The sequence below is a fragment of the Oryx dammah genome, unplaced genomic scaffold, assembly GCF_014754425.2.
Source record: "Oryx dammah isolate SB20612 unplaced genomic scaffold, SCBI_Odam_1.1 HiC_scaffold_18, whole genome shotgun sequence".
In the NCBI taxonomy this organism is placed as follows: Eukaryota; Metazoa; Chordata; class Mammalia; order Artiodactyla; family Bovidae; genus Oryx; species Oryx dammah.
The window spans coordinates 44,165,922-44,183,801 of record NW_024070202.1 but is presented as its reverse complement, the minus strand read 5'-3'; the positions used below and the strand labels follow the sequence as shown (position 1 = coordinate 44,183,801).

At 38.0% G+C, this 17,880-nt stretch overlaps 1 long non-coding RNA gene across 1 annotated transcript in view; it reads right to left on the bottom strand.

Moving 5' to 3' along the window:
- LOC120878141 overlaps window positions 1–17,880 on the bottom strand; it is a 72,192-nt gene that overhangs the window by 52,346 nt on the left and 1,966 nt on the right. The gene's annotated exons all lie outside the window — the stretch shown is intronic.

Below are 17,880 nucleotides of genomic sequence, written 5' to 3'. Positions count from 1 at the left end.
TCAGGTACTATGGAGGGTTCCTAAATGGGCCAGGAGAGGTATCCCTAACAGTTGTTGCTAAGAACAGGAAATTGAGCAAGAACAGGAAAACAAAGATTTCTTGAAATGTTGTTTAAAGCAAACTGGCTAATAATTTCACCTCCCATTCATTTACTAATAACTCCCAGGTCTTTATTTTTCAGTTCAGATTTTTCACTTGTGTTCCAGACCTGCATTTGTAGCTTGCTGTTAATTGATGTACCTCAAACTCAACATTCAAAATCTCATTAGTCTTCTCCATATCATCTCCCTAATCTGCTTCTCTCCCTCTACTTATCTTAGTGAATAGCATCGTACTTCTAACCATTAAAAAAAAAATAGGCATCATCTTAGGACCAGAGGCTGCAACCTAGCTGCTTATTTACTGAAGTTGTTTATTTTGGTTCAGACAGAACTTAAAAAAAAAAAAAAAAAACAACTTTGAACCAACATTTAAGATTTGGGAGATGTCACAGAAAAATAAAAGATTTAGGATTCTCTTTAAAAACCAGATGATGCAACATCAGGCTCCACTTACACAGAACAATGGGCTAAAACTGAAGAGTAAATGTTCCATTTAGACTCAGGTAAGCTCTCATTTCCGGAGAAAGCAATGGCACCCCACTCCAGTACTCTTGCCTGGAAAATCCCATGGACAGAGGAGCCTGGAAGGCTGCAGTCCATGGGGTCGCTGAGGGTTGGACACAATGAGCGACTTCACTTTCACTTTTCACTTTCTTGCATTGGAGAAGGAAATGGCAACCCGCTCCAGTGTTCTTGCCTGGAGAATCCCAGGGACGGCAGAGCCTGGTGGGCTGCTGTCTATGGGGTCGCACAGAGTCAGACACGACTAAAGTGACTTAGCAGCATGCTCTCATTTCAGCTAGTATTCATAACAGCCACAATGGGTGCTGAGGTTTCTTTGACTCATTTTTGTCAACTGTTTGGCCCTTGAGGCATCTGAGATTATGACTTGTGCTAAGTTCTTTCTCCTCTCCATACCTCCACCAGAACCATCAGCCAGTCCTACAGATTCTAGCATTTCTCCAATCCGTTTCCCTCTTCTTCATCTCAACTGCTATATTCTTACTGTGGGATCTCAAACAATGCTCATCTGGACTGCTGTTAATAGTTGAAATAACTCCCGTTCCATCTGTCTAATGAATTCCCAAACTCCAGTGAAGTAAAGTGATGCAATGATAAAGCTCAAATTCCTCTAGTACATGGTACCAGGCCATTCATTCCTGATCTCTACCCACCACTCATTTCGCTCCCAGGGTAGTCTATATTCCAGTACTTTCAAATGGTTCTGCTAACCAGGTGGATTATTTCTGTCCTCTAGATCCTGCTGCTCTTTATGCCTACAATATTTTCATCTCATCATTCAACCCACACAACCACATTCGTAACTCCAGAGATTCTGTTCAACCATTAACTTCTTTTTGAAGACTTTTCAATCTAATTCTCAATTCTGCATGCAGATATGACCATTGCAGGCCTACATCTATTCCTTTTAATGTCCCCTGTAAGACTGCTATATTGATGACCACAACATTTTATTGTGTCTATACTTGTGTCAATACTTGCTTGTATTAGACTGGGAGTCTGCCTCATTTGCCCTTATATTTCCAGACCCATGCTTGCTGCATACAGCTGCTTAATAAATACTGGCCTGAATGAATAAACAAATGATTACATCAAATGATTATCTATAGGTAGGCTGTTCTCATAAATAGGTTGATCATCCACCTATAATCCTCTTTAAACCACTGATTTGCTTTTATCTGGAGATTATTCAAGGGTTAAAATTTTTAGCTCAGTTCAAGAAAATTAATTCAATTTCTAAAATAGTAGGAGCTCAAATCAATGAGGTATATTTGTATTAACAATGTTTCTCCGGTATTATTCTTAAGAAAGATACCATATATTGCCTCTGACACCTGGAGGCAAATGATTGGTAAGTAATTTATGATTCAGATTAATTATAGCATATGTAGGACACACATCAATGTGTCTTATGGATATAGTTTATAAATAACACTGGTTATAGATATCAATCTTCTTAATGAAGGAAAAAATACAATAGGACCTTTAGAGAATGAATTATGAATCAACCAACTTTTACAACATAAAGAAAATGCAAATGGCACATCTCCAGGTAATATACTTTGTATTACTCTCTAGAAAGCCATATTAATATAAAACTAAAGGTATTTAAGGCTCCAAATTTTTAGATAAAATCACACAAAAACACCTCTCTTGGAATTCTAAAGACAGTCATTCATTCAACAAATATTTATTGAGTACCTACTGTGAACTGGGCACTGTTCTAAACTTTAGGGATACTGCTGCCTTTATAAATAAGACTAAAGGTTGGGGAAGCCAGTACAATTTTACACCAGGTTGGAAGATAAAGGGAGCCCAGGGCTGACTTTGTAGCATATCAAAAACAAATTTCAATTGGCTGGGGAACTGGATGATATTTTTTTTTCCACTTTGCACCAATCCACATTGTGCAGCTGGCCTCATCAAATTTAGAGTGTGTTTTGGGGGGCGGGGGTGAGGGGGAGGGCATAGGGCAGGTCAACAGTTAACCAAAAAAATAAAAAAGAGCAAAATACAAAGTCTGTCTAGAAAGTAATAAGTCTGTAAGAGAAATAAATCAGGGAAGAGTCATGAGGAGTGCTGAGTGGTAGAGATGCAATTTAAAATATGGCGGCTAGGGAAAGCCTCACTGAGAAAATGATATTTAAGTAAAGAGCTGAAGAAAGGGAGGGAGAGGGCCATATGGATATGTGGTAGCAAGGCATTCCAGCAGAGGAAGCAACAGCAAATGAGGACACAGGTCCAGACATGCCTGGAAATTTCATGGGACAGCAAAGAAGTCAGTGGCCAGTGTAGCTAGAGCAAAAGGGCAGGGAGGAGAATAGCAGATTCAAAGAGAGAGGTAATCTAGGGGAGGAAAGAGGCAGGATTGGAATTTGTAGGACAGTCCTCTAATCTGAAGGTCCAGTGCTCTCTTTTTATAACAAATGTTTTACATTCTTCCCTTATATCCTGAAATTAACCTCACTGGTGATACAACTTATCTACACACCTGACTTCAAAAGAACTAACACAATACTGAACCTTTAATACAAATGAGAAATAAATGGAAGTTATAACAAAATTAATCTATTTCAATAGGTAAATGTTTAGACATAAACACTGTAAAAGATAAAAATGTCACCTTTCTAACCACTGTAAATGTGACAGGTACAAATGCAAAATGACAAAGGTGTGTTTTCTTTAAGCCTCAAAAGTCACTGATGGTGATGGTGATTCAATCTTTAAAATGCCTTTCTAAATGACAAACCTCTGGTAAAATTCTGAACACTCTATAGAGTGTCATCTTCCCTCAAATTATATGATGGCTGCATTTCTGGAAAATCAAATGTACCTTAAAACCATGCAAAAACATTTTGTATATTTATATAAATGGAGTTAGGTCTAGGTTCAGATCATTATAAACAGGTTTTTCACCTTCCAGAATGTCCAAAGGACATCCAAAAGTCATGCAGAAGACACACAAGGGGACTTTTTGCGATGATGAGAATGCTTTATACTTTTGACTGTTGTGGTGGTTACAAGGGTGTATACATGTGTCAAAACTGATCAAACTGCACAGTTAAAATGGCCCATCTTATTTTATATAAATTTTACCTCTAAAATTGATTTAAAAATCATACAGTATGAGAAATGATTGTTTAAGGGGAAGCTGTAGGATGGACTAGCAGGGGGAAACACACTAAATCCCACTCAATCAAGTTACATCCCAAAAGGTTTACACAAATTTCCAAAACACATCCTGGTGAGCAATACCACATACACTGAGAATACAGCATGCTATCTCTTAGTGGGATGGCAAGTAACTAGGAGGTTTTGAGCTGAGCAGTGATGGAATCTGACATATTTTATAAAGGACTGTTCTGACTTTTGAGGCAGACAGGCAAGGGCTGATGCAGAAAGACCAATTAGAAGACTATCATAACAGGCAGGCAAGAGAGGATAGTAGCTTAGCAAAGTGGTAAATCATTAGATGTATCAGAAAAAACCTTCACAAGTTTCCAACAGACCCCCAAAGGTAATGCAGGAAATAGAAAGAGTTCAAAAAATGTTCCTTAGATTAAAAGAAGGGTAGTATTTCTTAACCATACTCATATAACACTCCACACTTCATTATGCAATGTAATTAAAAAAAAATTTGTGCCTCCAGCTTTATCATTTTATATCTAAATGTAATGAAACATGTTTCTGATGAAATGAGATTTAACAAAAAAATTTTTTTAACTTTACCATAAAAAAGTATATTTCTTGCCTAAGTGAAATACTTTACCTTGGCTATTTCTATGATAATTTAGGTCTTGCAATACCATTAAGCTTAGTGAAATCTGAGAGTTTTTCTAAGTATAGAAATTTAGAAGGTTATGCTGGATTTGTTATAAGATTAGAATCTACTAAATCAAATTATATAAGCTTTGAGATCACAGATAATTTATTATTTGTCTTATTCTGTTAAAATTGGGGGACAGTTAATTGAGGGTTCTAGTTAGCTGACTCCATATACACTAAAGTTTTATATTTAATATTTAAACATTTCCTTTAAAAATATCAGAAAAGCATTTTTGACTGAAATGATTTCTGAGTTTTGCTTCAGAATAATTCACTGGAGAGAGAGAATGGAAGGGAAGTAGATGAGATGAGACTGGCCACAGGCTGATAACTGTCAAAGCTGACAGATAAGTAACAGTGATTTAGCTCACTGTTGTCTTTATTTTTGAATAAATTTAAAATTTTTCATAATGAAAAGTTTAAAAAAATCAGGGTCTGATAATTTAGTCAATATTTGTTGAATAATCTCTATGTGTCCAACTTCTACTGGAGCTTGGGAGAAATTTATTAATTATGAGGATAAGATCTCTATGTTAAAGAGCTCACATCCCAGAGATATAAACAGTTATGAAACAATGTAAAGACTAGATTATTGTTTTAAATGTATAAGTGCTATAGGAGCAAAGAGAGAGTGATTGATTGTTCCTGGTGAAATCACAGAATCTTCCCAGAGGACTGATGTTTAGATTGGGCCCTGAAGGTTACATACACTTTATCTGGGACAAAAAAAGGGGAAAGAAGCCTCCACAAAGAAGGCAACATAATTCCAGAAAATGCTCACACTAAGGCATTAAGAGAAAAACAACAGACAGTGAAAAAAATAAAAAAGTGTGTAAAGAGAGTAAACGATAGTTGTATTTTTACTGCTAGTACCTAAAACAGTGACTAACAATATATTAGGTATTCAAAATTATCCTACTGAATAAATTCATTGTTTGAAAAAGAGATAGGATGAAAATAGCAGAGAGCAGTGTTTTAAAACCCAAGGGAAAAGACAACCCACAAGATGGGAAAAAATATCTGCAACTCATATATATCTGATAGGGGTCTAGTAACTATAAGACAGTTAGAACTGGACATGGAACAACAAACTGGTTCCAAATAGGAAAAGGAGTACGTCAAGGCTGTATACTGTCACCCTGCTTATTTAACTTATATGCAGAGTACATCATGAGAAACGCTGGACTGGAAGAAACACAAGCTGGAATCAAGATTGCCGGGAGAAATATCAATAACCTCAGATACGCAGATGACACCACCCTTATGGCAGAAAGTGAAGAGGAACTAAAAAGCCTCTTGATGAAAGTGAAAGTGGAGAGTGAAAAAGTTGGCCTAAAGCTCAACATTCAGAAAATGAAGATCATGGCATCCAGTCCCATCACTTCATGGGAAATAGATGGGGAAACAGTGGAAACAGTGTCAGACTTTATTTTTTTGGGCTCCAAAATCACTGCAGATGGTGACTGCAGCCATGAAATTAAAAGATGCTTACTCCTTGGAAGAAAAGTTATGACCAACCTAGATAGTATATTCAAAAGCAGAGACATTACTTTGCCAACTAAGGTCCGTCTAGTCAAGGCTATGGTTTTTCCTGTGGTCATGTATGGATGTGAGAGTTGGACTGTGAAGAAGGCTGAGCGCCAAAGAATTGATGCTTTTGAACTGTGGTGTTGGAGAAGACTCTTGAGAGTCTCTTTTACTGCAAGGAGATCCAACCAGTCCATTCTGAAGATCAGCCCTGGGATTTCTTTGGAAGGAATGATGCTAAAGCTGAAACTCCAGTACTTTGGACACCTCATGTGAACAGTTGACTCATTGGAAAAGACTCTGATGCTGGGAGGGATTGGGGGCAGGAGGAGAAGGGGACGACAGAGGATGAGATGGCTGGATGGCATCACCGACTCAATGGATGTGAGTCTGAGTGAACTCTGGGAGTTAGTGATGGACAGGGAGGCCTGGCGTGCTGTGATTCATGGGGTCGCAAAGAGTGGGACACGACTGAGCGACTGAACGGAACTGAACTGAACTGAACTATAAGACAGAAAGAACTGCTATCACTCACCAGTAAAAAGACAAAGAATATAACTAAAAAGTGAGCAAAAGACATGAAAGACATGTTTTCAAAGAAGATACATGAATAGTCAAAAAGCATAAGAAAAGATGCTCAACATCGATGATCTTTGGAAAATGCAAATCAAAACCACAAGGTACCACTTCAAACCCACTAAGATGGCTAGAAATTAGCAAAAGAAAAAAATTTTCTTAAGGAAAATAGCAAGTGTTGGCAAGGATATGGAGAAATTGGAACTCTTGTACATTTCTGGTGAGAATATAAAATGGTGCAGCCACTGTAGAAAATAGGTTAGTGGTTCCTCTGAAAGTTTAACACAGAAGTACCATATGACCTAGCAATATTGCTCAACATACATGTACACACATGTTCACAGCAGCACCACTCACAATGGTCAAAGGTAGAAACAGCGCAGTCCTTAGATGAATGAATAAAGAAAATGTGCTGTCTTATATATGAACCAGTCACAAAGACAAATACTGTGTGATTCCACTTGTGTGTGTGTGTGTGTAGGCTTCCGGAGAAGGGAATGGCAACCCACTCCAGTATTCTTGACTGAAGAATCCCATGGACAGAGGAGCCTGGCAGGCTTGCAAAGAGTCAGACACAACTGAGCAACTAACACTTTCACTTTTTCAGTCTTTTATGATCTATGCCAAAAAATAGAGGAAAACAATAGAATGGGAAAGACTAGAGATCTCCTCAAAGAAAATTAGAGATACCAAGGGAACATTTCATGCAAAGATGGGCACAATAAAGGACAGAAATGGTATGGACCTAACAGAAGCAGACGATATTAAGAAGAGGTGGCAACAATACACAGAGGAACTATACAAAAAAGATCTTCAGGATCCAGATAATCACGATAGTGTGATCACTCACCTAGAGCCAGACAACCTGGAGTGCAAAGTCAAGTGGCCTTAGGAAGCATCACTACGAACAAAGCTAATGAAGGTGCTGGAATTCCAGTTGAGCTATTTCAAGTTCTAAAAGATGATGCTGTGAAAGTGCTGCACTCAATATGCCAGCAAATTTGGAAAACTCAGCAGTGGCCACAGGACTGGAAAAGGTCAGTTTCCATTCCAATCCCAAAGAAAGGCAATGCCAAAGAATGCTCAAACTACTGCACAATTGTACTCATCTCACATGCTAGCAAACTAATCCTCAAAATTCTCCAAGCCAGGCTTCAACAGTATGTGAACCATGAACTTCCAGATGTTCAACATGGATTTAGAAAATACAGAGGAACCAGAGATCAAATTGCCAACATCTGCTGGATCATTGAAAAAGCAAGAGAGTTCCAGAAAAACATCTATTTCTGCTTTATTGACTATCCAAAGCCCTGTGTGGATCACAACAGACTCTGGAAAATTCTGAAAGAGATGGGAATACCAGACCACCTGACCTGCCTCTTGAGAAATCTCTATGCAGGTCAGGAAGCAACAGTTAGAACTGGACATGGAACAACAGACTGGTTCCAAATCAGGAAAGGAGTACGTCAAGGCTGCATATTATCACCCTGCTTATTTAACTTATATGCAGAGTACATCATTGGTAATGCTGGGCTGGATGAAGCACAAGCTGGAATCAAGATTGCTGGGAGAAATATCAATAACCTCAGATATGCAGATGACACCACCCTTATGGCAGAAAGTGAAGAAGAACTAAAGAGCCTCTTGATGAAAGTGAAAGAGGAGAGTGAAAAAGTTGGCTTAAAGCTCAACATTCAGAAAACAAAGATCATGGCATCTGGTCCCATCACTTCATGGCAAATAGATGGGGAAACAATGGAAACAGTAAGAGACTTCATTTTGGGGGGCTCCAAAATCACTGCAGATGGTGACTGCAGCCATGAAATTAAAAGATGCTTGCTCCTTGGAAGGAAAGCTATGACCAACCTAGACAGGATATTAAAAAGCAGAGACATTACTTGGCCAACAAAGGTCCGTCTATAGTCAAGTATGGATGTGAGAGTTGGACTATAAAGAAAGCTGAGTGCTGAAGAACTGATGCTTTTGAACTATGGTGTTGGAGAAGACTCTTGAGAGACCCTTGGTCTGCAGGGAGATCCAACCAGTCCATCCTAAAGGGATCAGTCCTGAGTGTTCATTGGAAGGACTGATGTTGAAGCTGAAACTCCAATACTTTGGCCGCCTGATGTGAAGAGCAGACTCATTTGAAAAAGACCCTGATGCTGGGAAAGATTGCGGTGGGAGGAGAGGGGGACGACAGGGGATGAGATGGCTGGATGGCATCACCGACTTGATGGATACGAGTTTGGGTAAACTCTGGAAGTTGGTGATGGACAGGGAGGCCTGTCGTGCTGTAGTCCATGGTGTTCCAAAGAGTTGGACACGACTGAACTGAACTGAACTGAACTGATGATCCACTCTGTTTCTGTTGTATTGATCATATTACCTCCTCTTTTCATTTCTGATTTTGAGTCCTTTTTTCCTTGGTAAATCTCTAAGGACTTCTCATTGGAAAAGACTCTGATGCTGGGAGGGATTGGGGGCAGGAGGAGAAGGGGGGGACGACAGAGGATGAGATGGCTGGATGGCATCACTGACTCGATGGACGTGAGTCTGAGTGAACTCCAGGAGTTGGTGATGGATAGGGAGGTCTGCTGTGCTGCGATTCATGGGGTCGCAAAGAGTCGGACACGACTGAACGACTGAACTGAACTGAACTGAACTGAACTGAAGGACTTCTCAATTTTGTTTATCTTTTCAAATAACCAGTGCTTCATTTCATTGAGCTTTTCTATTGTTTTTTAATTTATTTCTTAAAGGAGAATCATGCTACATAATTTTGTTGTTTTCTCTCAAATCTCAAGATGAATCAGCATCAGCCATAGGTATACACATATCCCTTTCCTTTTGAACCTCCCTCCCATCTCCCTCTATTGTCTTTTTAGTCTCATTTTAATTTACTCCTGTTCTAATTGTATTTCCTTCCTTCTACTAACTTTGAGGTTTGTTCATTCTTCTTTTTCTAGTTTGAAGGGTAGATTACGTTGTTTGATAACTACCATATTACTTATATCTGAAATCTAAAATATGATACAAATTCATTTGCGTCATATTTTAGATTTTAGAAGGGCAGGGCTTCCTTCAAAGCTCAGTTGGTAAAGAATCCACCTGCAATGCAGGAGTCCCTGGTTCAATTCCTGGGTAAGAAGATTCCCTGGAGAAGGAATGGGCTACCCACTCCAGTAATCTTGGGCTTCTCTTGTGGCTCAACTGGTAGAGAATCTGCCTGCAATGCAGGAGACCTGGGTTCAGTCCCTGGGTTGGGAGGATCCTCTAGAGGAGGAAAAGGCTATCCACTCCAGTATACTGGCCTGCAGAATTCCAGGACTGTATCTCCATGGGGTTGCAAAGAGTCAGACACGACTGAGCGACTTTCCCTTTCACTATGAAACAGAAAGAGGCTCAAAGATATAAAGAACAAATTTGTGGTTGCCAATGGGATGGGGGAGTAGTGTAGGGATGGACTGGGAGTTTGGGATTAGCAGATGGGAAACTATTACATATAGAATGGATGAATAATAAGGTCCTATTGTATAGCACTGGGAGCTATACTGAATATGCTATAATAAACCATAATGAAAAAGAAAAAAATAAAGGTAGGTTGTTTCAGACTTTTCTTAATTCTTGAGAAAGGCATTTATTGCTTTGAACTGCTTGTCTTAGAACTACTCTTGCTACATCCTATAAATTTTGGTGTATTCCTTTTCCATTTTCATTTCTTTCAAGGTATATTTTTATGTTTTTTTTTTTAATTTCTTCTTTGTCCCATTGGTTGTTCAGTAGCATGTTGTTTAACCTCTACATTTTTGCAAATCTTCCAATTTTCTTCATGTTATTTATTCTAATTTCAAGGGCTTCCCTGGTTGCTCAAATGGTAAAGAATTGCATACAATGCAGAAGACCCGGGTTTGAGATCCCCTGAAGAAGGGAATGGGAACCCACTTCAGTATACTTGCCTAGGAAATCCCACGGACAGAGGAGCCTGGTGGGCTATAGTCCACGAGGTTACAAAGAGTTGGATATGACTGAGCAACTAACACTTTCACTTTCATATTATTGTGGTTGGAGAAAATGCTAGATATGATTTCAATCCTCTTAAATGTATCAAGACTTGTTTTGCACCCTAACATAAGATCTATATTAGAAAGTATTCCATGTGCACTTGAGAAGAATGTATTCTGTTGCTTTTGGATGGAATACAGATCATATGTAAACACCTGTTAAGTCTATCTGGTCTAATATGCTGTTCAAGGCCAATGTATTTATTGATGTTTTGTCTGAAAGATTTATCCATTGATGTAAGTGGGATACTAAAGTCCCCTACTATTATTGTACTATATATTTCTCCCTTTAGCTATGCTAATAGTTGCTTCCAAAATTTAGGTGACCTATGCTTGGTACATAAATATTTATAAAATGCTTTATCTTTCTGTTGGATTGACCCTTATCATTGTGCAATGTATTTCTTTGTCTCTTATCACATTCTTTGTTTTAAATTCTATGTTGTCTGATATAAGCATAGTTATTTCACCTTACTTTTGGTTTTCATTTGCATGGAAAATATACCTTCACTTTCAGTCTGCGTGATTCTCAACATTTAAAGTGAGTCTTTTGTAGAGTATATAGATGGATCTTAAAAAAATAAATCCATTCAGCTATTCGGTCTTTTGATTGGAGTATTTAGTTCATTTTCAAAGTAATTATTGAAAGGTATGTGCTTAGTGCCATTTTGCAAATTATTTTCTGACTGTTTTTGTAGTTCCTTTCTGTGCCTTTATTCTTCTCCTGCTCTCTTTGACTGTGGTTAAATTTCTTTAATGGTATGTTTATATTCATTTCTGTTTATCTTTTGTGTATTTACTAAAGATTTTTGCTTTGTGGTTACCATGAAGCTTATACATAACAACTTGTATCTATAACATTCTAAGTAAAAATAACTTAAGTTTGATCCAATTGTAAAGCTTGTTGCTATTACTTCTCCCACCACATTTTAAAGTGTTTGACGTCCCATTTTACATTTTTTTCTCTTGTGTATCCCTTATAACTAATTTTTTTTTACTACTTTTGTCTTTTAACCTTCACACTAGTTTTATAAGTGATTAATTCACTATCTTTACTATATATTTGCCTTTCCAGTGAGATTTATTTTCATGTGTTCTTGTTATTAATTAGCACCCTTTCTTTTTAGCTCAAAGAATTTCCACTGGCATTTATTTTAAGGCCAGTTTAATGGTGATGAACTCTAGCTTTTGCACATCTGGAAAACGCCTTCTCTCTCCTTCACTTCCGAGTGAGCTCTGCTGCCATGTATAGTATTCTTGGTTAGAAGTGTTTTTCTTTCAGCACTTTGAATATACTGTGCTATTCTTTTATGGCCTGCAAAGTTTTTGTTGAAAACTCTGGTAAGTCTTATGGGGGTTTCCTTGTGTGTAGCAGGTTAGTTTTCTCTTGCTACTTTTAAGATACTCTTACCTTTATTTTTGACATTTAAAGTATTGCATGTCTTGGTATGTGGGTCTCTTGATTTCCCCTCATTTGGAACTCTGGGATTTCTGGATCTAAATGTCTGTTTCCTTCCTCAGGTTAGAGAAGTATTTAGCCATTATTTCTTCAAATAAGATTTCTGCCCCTTTCTCTCTGCTCCTTTGGGAGCTCAACGATACAAATGTCAGTCTGTTTGACGTACCATTAGTCCCTTAAGCTATATTCACAGTGCTTCTCTGATTGGGTGAGTTTTACTGCTCTTTCTTTGAGTTGACTGATCTTTTTTCCTGCTTCATCTTTTCTGCTCTTAAACCCAGCTAGTGTATTTTTCAGCTCAGTCATTGGATTCTTTGCTCTGTGACCTTTTTTGGTACTTTCTTACATTTGCCATCTCTTCGTTGACATTTTCACTGTGTTCTCCCCAGATCAGTGAGCACCTTTATGACCATTAATTTTAACTCTTTATCATAAAAACTACTTATCTCCACTTCATTAATGTTTTGTTTTCCTAAGGGTTCATCTTTTCTTTCATTTGGAACATATTCCTCTGTTTCTTCATTTTGCGTGACTCTGTGTGTTGGTTTCTAATAGCAGATGAAACCATCTCTCCCTGTCTTGAAGATATGGCCTCAAGTAGGACATGAAATTTGCTGTTTCATTTCCTCTTGCCTATCTCTCAAATATTTGTGCTTGACCAAGCAGACTTCTTATATTTCTAATAGCTCCCAGTTGTTAAGTATGTGACAAGATCTACCAGTGTCCCAAAGTGGAAGATCTCAGCACCTAGATTCAGGCTGTTTGGAAGTCAGACATTCAAGTATCAGTTTTTAAATGTATGCAAATGTATACAGTCCTGTAGGACCACAAGTGTAAGCCCCACTGGCCACCATAACCAGATGATCTGGAGGGGTCCCTAGGTGGCACTTGCAAATATCAGGGCTCCAGATAAGTGTATGAAGTCTTTCCTGTATGATACTGATTAACTGAAGCAAGGCAGAGAGAAACAGTCCAGATGGCATGGCAAGGCAAGGCCTATGTTCCTTGAGAGCAGATCTACATGCCACAAAGTGTGGCCAAACCTGAAGACTGCTCCTCAGACTGAAAATACAAAATAAACAGGCCTCCTTCACAGAAATGCTGGGGGGTGTGCCTCAGTCTACTGTCTGTACAGTGCCTTGTGGGTATAACTTGCCAAAGAACTGCCACAGTGCCATGGGACCCAGAAATGGAAGCTTCCTGGCTATCAAAGCCAGGCAATGAAGAGACATCCCAGACAGCAGCTACTCAACTGGTGCAACAGACATAAAAATCAGGGTACTAAGTATATATTAAGTGTCTCTTCCCTCCAGGAGACAGTAAAACACTTTAAAGTGTACAGTTCAGTGATATTAGGTATATTTACATTGTTGTTAAAAAAATATTGCAAATCAAAACTGAAACCCAATAAACAACTGCCCTTCCCTCTACTCCTAGACCCAAGTAACCACCGTTATAGTTTGTTTCTATGAATTTGACAATTTTAGATACCTCATATAAGCGGAATCACTATTTATTTTTTCTAGTTTTATTGAGAAATAGTTGACATGAATCACTGTGTAGATTTAAGGTATATAGCATGACAGTCTGATGTATATATATTGTTCAATGATTACGACAAGGTTTAGCTAACATCCATCATCTCGTAAATACACCAGAAAGAAGAAAATAGTTTTTCCCCTTGTGATGAGAACTCTTAGGATCTACTCTTCTTTCCACAATTTTCCTGTATATCATCAAAGTGTTAACTATAGTCATCATATTGCATATCATATCTCTAGTACTTATTGTTACAACCTCACCAGAGCCATGGCAGGCTCAGAGAGGTGCACTAGGCCAAAAATAATCCGGGGCTTCAGAGAGATGATAACTCTGGCCAAGCAGAGGGATGATAAGTGGCCAATCAGTAAATACCAGGAAACCCCTGCAACCAATCAACCCTTGCCAACTCCCTGTCTTTGTTCTAAACTTATAAATACTGCTGAAAATCTGGGCTTGGGGCTCTTGTTCTACTCCACTGTGTTGGATGTGACAGAAGCCCTGGCTCGAGCTAGCAATAAACCCCTTTATGCCTTTGCATTGCTGTGGATGTCTTATTCTCTCAGTTTTGGGGACTCGGACTCTGGGCAAAACACTTATTTTTGTTGTAACTGGAAGTTTGCACAGTTTGAATACTTTCCTCTAGTCTCCCCTCCCCACACCTCTGCCTCTGGTAACCACAAGTATGATCTCTCTTTCTGAGTTTGTTTTAGATTCCATATATAAGTGAAATAATACAGTATTTCTGTGTTTCTGTCCACAATTTACCTTTAATTTAAAATAATAGCAGTCACTGAATAAAAGGGATTTTTTTGCTTTTTTGTTTTGTGACTTTTTGCTGACAGTTGAACCTGAGTCCAATCAATACACTGTATGGATTTTATATATGGTGCAGTCATATGTTACAGTCCTTGTTAACAACCCATTCCTGAATACAGGAACTAAAAGTCATCACATTAAAGGATTACTAACTAGATGCTCAGGTAGTACTTGACTTTGAAGTTATTTATAAAATTTTAACTTTTCTTTGAATGTTAAATGAAATAGCATGAGAAATATGAGAGAAAATTTAGAGAAGAGAGTGGATTTAATTACAGTATTCTACTGTAGTTAGCATTTATTGTTATCCTATTCAGCCTTTGTTGTGGAACACTGAAGCTTAAAGAGAGTTGAGAATCATTTGGGTTTTTATTTCATTTCTGCCATCTATATGATTTTGGGCAAATCATTTCATTTCTTTAAGCTTAGGCATTAATATACTTACTAGTATTCTAATGTATAAATAAGGAGGGAGATGATATTATCCAGCTTGCTTACTTTAGGGCAGAGTTATGAGAATAAACAAGGAGTAAGTATTAAAAAAAAAAAAACCTTTTGACATATAACTTTAGAAATTTATTTTATTTAAAAATTTCATCCTTTCCAAACTTCTTTCCATTTTTATATGCCTTTCTTCTAAAAGTCTTATTCTACTATAGACTAAAGAAGATGTGCTCCTTTTGCATCCAGTTCCCTATAAACTGGATTTTTTATTTCAGTAATAAACTCACATGTTAAATAATGGTGAACATAGGACTTCCCTGGTGGTCCAGTGGTTAAGAATCTGCTCACCGATACAGGGAACACGGGTTTGATCCCTGGTCTGGGAATATCCCACATGCTGCAGAGCAACTAAACCGTGTGCCACGACAACCAAAGTGCACCTAGAGGCCATGCTCTGTAACAAGAGAAGCCACCACAACAAGAAATTCATACACCTCCACTAGAGAGTAGCTCTTGCTTGCCACAACTAGAGAAAGACTGCATGCAGCAATGAAGACCCAGTTCAATCAAAAAAGCAAAAAAAAGATGTAAAGAGCTTTGTTGCTATAACTAGGTCTAGGAATGGGGAAGTAAAGAATACCAGAAATAGAGTAGAGAAGAATTTCACTCTCTCCTTTCTTATCCATGCTCCCATAAGTTATCAGCTATCAGTCCTTAAGTTTGAGAGTAGGGAGAAGACTGAGGACTGGAGCATGAAATGACAGGTTAATATTAGAAGTGCTGCTTTAGGAGACTCTTAGGAATGGGTTTGATTCTTTATCTGTAGTTTCACTTATACCAGGTATAAAAGCACTGTGACTCAGTGGTTTATGCAACAAGCTGGAAACTCAGGACCTGTGGCTTCTGGTCATGCACCTGACATTTGTTTTTCACATGAGCTACTCAGGTTCACTCCCATGTTTTATTTAGTTTTTCATCTATTAATGAATCAAAAATTCCAAATAACTTTCCAGGTAATAGAAAAAAAACAGAACTCACATAGAGCTACAACTATGAAAGCTATAACAAGGGCAGTTTTTATGAGAATAGATGTAACAATACTACAAGTTTAAATTTCTATATAGCATTATTACTTTATTATTATTTTATTTCTATAAAGCATTATTACTTCTACCTGAGCTAGCAAGGAATACTATGAATATGAAATAGATATATAATCCTGAACTCTCTTGCAGATTATTAGTTTTAAACTCCCACTAAAATCTTCACAAAAGTAGTAAGGAAGTAGTAAGGGAGATCTTTTAAAACATTATTTGGCTTTCTTCTCACTCTTCACATATTTACCCACAGTGAAGGTTACTATTGAGTAGGGAAAGAGCCAAAGAAGAGAGGTTGGGGCAAAAAAGTAAAAGATCTGGAAATCATTAATTCTGTCTTTCAGTTCAGTTCAGTCGCTCAAACTCTTTGTGACCCATGGACTGCAGCACACCAGGCTTCCCTGTTCATCCCCAACTCCCAGAGCTTACTCAAACTCATGTCCATCCAGTCGGTGATGCCATCCAACCATCTCACCTTCTGTTGTTCCCTTGTTTAACCAGTTCTTACTTTGTGTTTCCTATAAGTAAGTATAAGGTGTAGTACATTAATTCTGAAACACATCATGTTAAGACAGCACCAGCTATTACTTCTAGAAGATGAAACTAAGGCTTAAAGTCAAGGATAAGTGATTTGCCCTGAGTTAAATGGAATGGGTTTTTGAATCTTCACCTCTCTCATTTCAGAGCCTATGATCTTTATTACTGCCCTAATGTATTTCAGGAAAAGCAGAATTGACCACTGGAATAAATGTTAACAGAACCTATCTTAGAAAGTTACAAGGCAATTAAGTTGCCCCACAGATTCTCCCCATCTCTCCCATGGCCACATGCACGTAAGGTAACATCTTTACCTATTTCTGTATGCTTACTTAATGCTCCTTTCTTGACTAACCGGATTCTCCATACTTCCTACTTTTCTCACAGGGCTTCAGCTTGTCAAATCCCTAATTCTACCCCAGGGCATTCAGCTTCTGCCCTTGAGCTTAATGACTTACTCTCTCTAGGTTTTAAGTTCCAGTTCTTAACAGTGAGAACTGACACTCCCAGATCACATTCCTACATCAGGTCAAGGCTGCTGGCCAGTCAACATGGGTTGGTTAACCTGGGTCAAGCGCACAAATCCTTGGCTGTGGATGGGTAAAGCAGTCACATTTCTTGGGAACTGTGGTATAAGTAGGTGGAAATTCTGAAACAGCCTGTGCCATTTTAAAACATCACCCAGACGAGATTTGCTTCCTCCTATTTTTGTGTGTTTCTATTAAAGATATTCCCATTCTTCCTACTGTGTAGACTGAAAGTCTAAACATTTTTTAATGAAATAGATTTAACTTTGTTGGAAAAGTAATGCACACACATCCTAAAATACTCAGAATATAACAGAGAGTATGCTCACTGGAAGTTGTATCCTTTCTACCAAAGATTCTCAGGGTCCTCCTAGAGGCTATCACAGCTAGCAGTTTTTGAAGTATACTTCAGAAAAATTCTATGCATGTTCAAGCATTTTATTCATATTTTACCCACATTCCATTTTACATAAATGGAAGAATAACATGAACAAGTGGGTGGCAAGCTTTCCTCACTTAATAAGCAGATTCTGAAACCTATTTGACCTCAACACATATAGACTATTTTTTTCATTTTTTAATGGCTTCATAGGACTTAAATATGCGATTTTTTTTAAACCAGTGCCCTTTTGATAGGCAGGTATACTGTTTTCACTCTTGCCATTACAAATAAGCCTGTATAAAGTACATATGCTTGTACACAGCTCTACATATTATCAATAAATTTTTTAGTCAAAGTATATATGACATTTTCATTTTGATACATTTATGGGTTCGATCCTTGAGTTGTAAAGATCCCCTGGAGAAGTAAACGGCAACCAACTCCAGTATTCTTGCTTGGAGTA